General features: G+C 37.7%; 1 pseudogene; it reads right to left on the reverse strand.

Annotated features, from left to right (window-relative positions):
- Positions 1-1,356: 1,356 nt before the first annotated feature.
- On the reverse strand, positions 1,357-5,881 carry LOC106745562 (annotated as a pseudogene).
- Positions 5,882-7,043: the final 1,162 nt, after the last annotated feature.

The following is a 7,043-nucleotide window of genomic DNA, read 5'->3' on the forward strand; positions in this document are numbered from 1 at the left end:
ACTTTATAAATTCTCAATAATGTATATATGAATTGAGTTCGTTTTTTGCAAATCGAAAACATCGGTTTTCCTGGTGAAAATATTTTGCTAAAATACTCTCTCAATTGACTCCATTTTATTAACATACGCAGTTTTCAATTTAATTCAGTGAATTTCAACATATTTAATATTTCAAAAAGTTTTTATTAATATTCAAAATTTTATAATATGTTATTATGTTATTATATTATTAATTTACATTATTTTTCACACATTACATTGAATTTCATGATGAAAATTATTATATATTTTGAAATATTTATTATTAAATATTTCAGTAATTTTTCAATAACTTTCATAAAGTTCATAGTATATTATTTAGTATATAAATACTCGTATATAAGGAAAGTTTCAGTTTATTGCCAATATCAACTGAATTTATCTGAAAACTGCGTACATTGAAGGAATGCAAGTAAAAGGGGGCCAATTGATAGAAAATATCAGTAAAATTTGCAGTATAATATTTCTTTCAGACTTGCCCTTGTTACTACAGAAAAGTCGTTTCATTGGTTAGATATTATCTTAAAATAATATTAATAATAAATTGATGTTTCCGATTGACAAAATTGAACGCATTTAAGGATCAAATAAAAGATACCATTAAGTCTTAATTTGAACATGGTGTAGGAGACTTGAAATTTAGCGTCCCATAACCACACATGAATGAAGTGAAGTAAAATCTTGATGAAAAAGTAATTTTGAAAGAATTTGAAAGGAGAGGAAAAGTTTCTCTTAAGGGGTTAGGCCAGTCTAGAGCCCTCAAAAAAGGCCTAACTTTGACAATTTATTCTGGGAGTAAGGAAAAAGGAATCGAATTTTTCTCTTTCAGGCTTTATTAAACATGTATTTGAGTGTATAAAAAAATTTTTATATTGACATTTTGATACAAAATGGCGGCTACTGGGCCAATCTTCGGAATCACCTTTTTCAAGAGGGCCTTTACGGGCGACGGTGATTCTAGGAACTCGTGCTATCTGAAACAAAATAAAGAACGGGATTTAATCTACATAAGACTTGCTAGTAAAGTACGTATGTTTTTAGCTTTACATCAATTTTTCGCAAAATGGCGGACTTGTAAAATAAAAGGTTCAATTTTTGACCGAAAAAATGAGCAGTAAATTGTTTATAAAAAAAAAGTTGCAATGATAACAAAAAAATCGTACGTAGTTTACTAGATAATGTTACTGTGAAGCTACAGTTAAAATTTCAAGTGAATACGTGCGATAGTCTCCGAGTACCATCGTCGCCCGATTTGAAAAATGCAGTTTCGAGAAAAACGCGTTTAAAATTTTACGTGCTGAAAATTTTGTTATACCTTCAGTCTGCGATGCCTGCGCCGTACATTTCACCTTTTATGGACACGTGGAACTCATCTTCTTCCTTTCTGGATGCCTTCTGTTCAATTCGAGACCTTCTTGCAGCATCTGAGAGCGAACGATCGGATAATTTGATGCGGTTTTGATCAGTCTCTTGACAGTAATTGTAGCAGTTCGGCCCAATTTTGATGCCTATGTTCTGCATGACTCTCATGGCACTTGTGAGGCCATCATTATAAGTACCTGCAGCAATATATACAGCTGTGTCAAGTACATTTTTGCCACTAGATGTCACTTTCGGGGCTATCGACCATATTGTAGCGTTGAAACTCTCATTACTGTTTTGAGTGAAGCCGCCTATGCAACGAGTGAATAGGTCATCACTGGTTATTTTTTCATAAATTGGAGTTATAGCCTTATATACTTCTTCATATAAAGGTGGTTTATGTGTATATTCGTCCAAAGTTCCAGTGGCCTTGGCCCTTTGCCACGAGCACTACGAATTTTCTCCGCTCGGGCAGTGATCGGCTTGGGCTTGGCATCTGTTGATAATTTGTGATCTAGCGTTGGGTAGATCGCAGTCCTCATTTTCTCTACAGATTCATGATTTCTGCGTATCGCTAGACCATAATAAATTGACAGTTCATCGATCAATTTACCAGTTAGTTTACCTTTTCACCGAGGCCCTTTGTTTTTTTTTTTAATTCCGGAGATGCGTACCCATGCGTTTCTGGACGTGATCGATACACTCTTTCTTCTGGACAATCGAATCTCCAGAGTTCTAAGAGTCGTAAAAAGGGGACAAAAGGAAGCCCGCCGCGGCAGGTAGAAAATGCGCTCGTCGCCCGTTCCGAACGCTTCGACACTACAGCGGATTGGACAGGGAAAAAATTTTTTTTCACTATTCTACCAATTGAATAATGTTTTTAGGACCCTATAGTGTACTTTAAGCAAAAAAAAATTTCGATTTTTTGAAAATCCTAGGCTGGCCTAACCCCTTAATAAATTAAAGTACAATCTACGAGGGCAAGGTGAAAAGTTCTTGTCCTAACAATGAAAGACTGTGATTTTCAATTAAAAAGCGATTTTATTTTTCTACATAATCTTCTTTGACTTCAACACACTTGGTCCAGCTTTTCTCTAACATCAGTATTCCTTTCCGGAAGTGAGATTCTGGAAGACTGTTAAAATATTCATCTACGGCCCTCTCAACTTCTTCATTAGACGCGAAGCGCTTTCCAGAAACAAATTTCTTCAGGTTTGGGAAGAGATGGAAGTCCAAGGGTGCCAAATCAGGAGAATAGGGGGGATGGCCGAGCAAATCGTATCTCAAATTCCGCTATTTTTCCATTGCCAACACACTTTTGTGTGCAGGTGCGTTGTCGTGGTGAAAGATGATTTTTTTCTTTTTCAAGCCAGGCCTCTTCTCGCGAATTTTGACATCGAGCTGGTCAAGAAGGTTAAAGTAATATTCGCCTGTAATTGTCCTTTTTCAAGGTAATCAATTAACAGGATCCCTTTGGCATCCCAAAACACACTGGCCATGATCTTTCCGGCAGATGCGATCGACTTCGCTTTTTTTGGCGCTGAACCACCGGCTTCCATCCACTGCTTCGACTGCTGTTTGTTTTCTGGCGTGTAGTGATGGACTCATGTCTCATCCATGGTGACAAATCGCCGCACAAAATTGGTCGGATCCCTCTTGTATCGATCCAAACATTCCTGCGAATGTCGTTTGCGCATTTGCTTTTGATCCGCATTCAGCAAATGTGGCACCCATCTTGCGCAGAGCTTTCGCATACATAATTCTTCGTGCAAGATGTTTCGCACCCTTTCTTCCGATATGTCCACGGCCTCAGCTATCTCGCACATCTTTACTCGCCTATCGTCCAACACGATATTGTGCACCTTTTCGATAGTTTCCGGTGTGGTTGCAGTTTTTGGCCATCCTTCATGTGGGTCATCTTCGAGCGACGTGCGATCACGTTTAAATTTAGCTGCCCACTTTTTAACGGTTGAGATTAAAGGAGCAGAGTTCCCGTAAACTTTTGTCAACTTCGGATGAATTTCCTTAGGAGTTAACCCATCCAAAACGAAGAATTTTATGACCGCACGATATTCAAATTTATCCATTTTAACAAAACACGCGCAAGACGTGTACTGCAAAGACTCGTTTACACAAACTACTTGAGTGAACAAGTTGAAACTTGTCATACGAACTAATGATATGTGCGCGCAGGCAGGAAACGTAAACTTTCGCCGATTGGAATGCCATTTCTGTGTCAGGCCGAGAATTTTTCATCTTGCCCTCGTATATTCGATGATAATAAAATTTATTAATTCGTCATTTTACGTCTGTAGTCAAATTGCTATATTAAATACAATATTACCCAGATAGAAATGTGTGACGATCAAATTTCATTAAAATATGATATATATTGGGAGTACAAATTAGTTCGGTTCGTTTTTAAAAGATGGCTCTTATGACTGTTATGAATGTTTCATAGTGACAGCGGATTTCGGTGGTTTCGGAGTGGTTATACATATTTCAATAATATTCAGTTTATATCGCTTTGAATTTCAGACAAAACCCCTGTTTTTTATAGTGTTGAATATGTCAAATTTTGTGTTAACTAAGCAGCATTTGCGGAAGGCTTTAGTTTTCTGCTTTAATTGGAAGAAAAGTGCAGCTGAAGCACATCGAATGCTTATTAGAAGTTTATGATAACAATGCTCCAACTGATAAATCATTTAGGGAATGGTTTCGACGTGTCAAAAATGGTGATTTCAGCGTTGAAGACAAGCCTCGCTCTGGACAGACAAAAAAATTCGAAGACAAAGGATTGGAGGCATTACTCGATGAAGATCCGAGTCTAACGCAAGAGAAGCTTGCAGAATCATTGGGAGTTACGCAACAAGCAGTTTCCGTACGATTGAAATCCATGGGAATGATTCACAAGAAAGGCAATTGGGTGCCAAGTTATTCTTCTATAAGCATGATAACGCTCGGCCTCATGTCATAAAAATCGTAAAAAATTATTTGTAAATGCTCGAGTGGGATATTTTACCGAACCCGTCGTATTCGCCGGATATTGTTCTATCTGATGACTGGTTGTTCCGATGGATGCAACACGATTTGGCAGATCACCGGTTCACTTCTTTGGAAGAAATCGAAAATTGGTTCCTAACTTGGATCGCCTCAAAAGACGAGATATTTTTTCGAGATGGAATTCGAAAATTGCCTGAGAGGTGGGAAAAGGTAGTAGCCAGCAATGGACAATATTTTGATTAATCTATTCATTCATTTTGTTCTGAAATAAATGTATTTTTGACCACAAAAACGGACTGAACTAATTTGTACTTCCAATAGAACAGGGAAAAGTTTAATATCTCACATATTACATGTAAACGAGGTAATGTATGTTTCATAGAAGATGCGGGAAAAGACGGTCGTGCCTTCGCCCTTAACCAACGTCGTGATAGCCGCTTACACTATGGCTCAGATGATAAAACGATATTATTATTCGGAATAATTAGATCGTCGCATATTATATTACGACACCGACTCTCGTATTAATTTGAGCACCAGTAATCCCAACGAATACGAGCCACGTACGGGTAATTTTTTGGATGACATGACGAACAAATTCGAGAGTTACGCCCGCAGTAGCTACATCAAAGCGTTTGTATCTCGTGATCCGAAATTTTACGCGTATGTTGTCCGCAACGCAGAAGGGGGCACGCACAAGCTGTGTTAAGTAAAAGGCATAACATTAAGTTTTTTAAACTCGCGACTGCTTAATTTCAATATCATAAAATGCATGATATTAATTTAAAAAAATCGAATCATCCAACAAATGAGGAGTGTGTTGGAAGAGAAGGAGGAGGAGGAGGAGGAGGAGCAAAGTTAACGTTTAGAGCAATTCGGCGTACGGCGTTTCACGATATCGTCACGAGAGATGAAGTGAAATCCTGTGTATCAGTATTACTAAAACGTAGATTTAACTGTAACGGTTATTCTGTACCCTACATAGGTTACATAGATCAATGATACTGCATATTCCTCTTTCTTCTTCTGAGTCTTCCTCATCGCAGGAACTATATTACCTTGTATCTTTATTCTCAGCGGACGAAAATCTAATATATTTTAATGTACACTTAATGTAAGAAAAATGTATGTACGAGAGGTGATCAAAAAATGAGACTTTTTGTTTTTTTTTAATAATATTTATTTATTCGTCAACATGAATGTTGTCCCCTTCAAAGTAGTCCCCCTCGGATATAATGCACTTATGCCAGCGCTTTTTCCAAGTTTGAAAGCACTTTTGAAATTCACTTGTTGGTATGACTTTCAGCTGCTTCACCGATTCTGTTTTTATGTTATCAATGTTGTCAAAACGTCTTCCTTTTATGGGTTTCTTCAGTTTTGGGAATAGAAAGAAGTCACAGGGGGCCATATCCGGTGAATACGGTGGTTGTGGCATCAATACAGTGTTGTGCTTGGCCAAAAACTCACGAACAAGCATTGAGACATGAGGTGCATTATCATGGATTTCGGTGGTTTCGGAGTGGTTATACATATGGTGCAGTCGCCATGACTGATTTTGCCACAAAATTGGTCGTTTTTGTCGAATTGCTTCACGCAAACGACATAAAACTCCTAAGTAATGTATTTTATTAACCGTTTGACCTTTAGGTAAGAATTGTCCGTTATTAACCTGTAAAGACGCCCAGGGCGCTCGTCATCTTCAACGTCTTCCCGTCCATTTTTAAAACGGTTATACCACTTAAAAACTCTTGCTCAGCTTATAGCCGAATCACCATAAGCAACTTTTAACATTTCAAGAACTTTAGTGTAGTTTATTCCATTCTTACAGCAAAATTTGATACAAATTCTTTGCTCCATTTTTTCCGTAAGTGAAAAATCGAAGAGCACACTAAAACATGTATAACTTCACTGACAGCTGATGACAGAATAAACATTCAATATGGCTGCCAATGCACATACAATATCCATGCAAGTGCAGCCACCTAAGAAAAACAAAATTTTGCCAATCGGATGAATACAGCCCGGGAAATTTAAAAAGTCTCGTTATTTTTTGATCACCCCTCGTATAATTGATAAATATAAATATTCGAAGGGGGACACAAAAAAACCTGATTTTTTGTATAAAAACTTTATTTATTAACTTTTTTATAAAATTCCTTCAGTCACCTTCAAAGTACTCTCCATTAGATGCTATGCACTTGTCAAGTCTTTTTTCCTACTGTTTGAAGCACCTCTGGAACTCTTCAACTTTGATATCGTTCAGTGCCATTTGCGAAGCTGTTTTTACCGCCTCCACATCATCAAAACTCTCCCCTTTTAGATTTTTCTTTATTCTCAAGGACAGAAAAAAGTTGCACCGAACTAGGTCTGGTGAATACGAAGGGTGAAAAACAACAGGCCATCCCCGAGAGGCCAAATAATGGGCCACTCGTAAGGCAGTGTGTGCGGGGGCGTTGTCGTGATGAAGGAACCAGTAACCTGATCGCCAAATTTACGGACGTTTCCACCAACTCACGCCTGCCTCTTTTGAAATTTGGTCGATCGTGAAACGACGATCTTCGTTAATTTTTTGGCGAATTTTTTCAACGTTTTTATAGTTTCGAGATGTAGAAGTACGCCCAGAATGAGCATGGTTTTCA

This window comes from Dinoponera quadriceps, unplaced genomic scaffold (genome assembly GCF_001313825.1).
Source record: "Dinoponera quadriceps isolate SergipeBrazil2010 unplaced genomic scaffold, ASM131382v1 scaffold1812, whole genome shotgun sequence".
Classification (NCBI taxonomy): domain Eukaryota; kingdom Metazoa; phylum Arthropoda; class Insecta; order Hymenoptera; family Formicidae; genus Dinoponera; species Dinoponera quadriceps.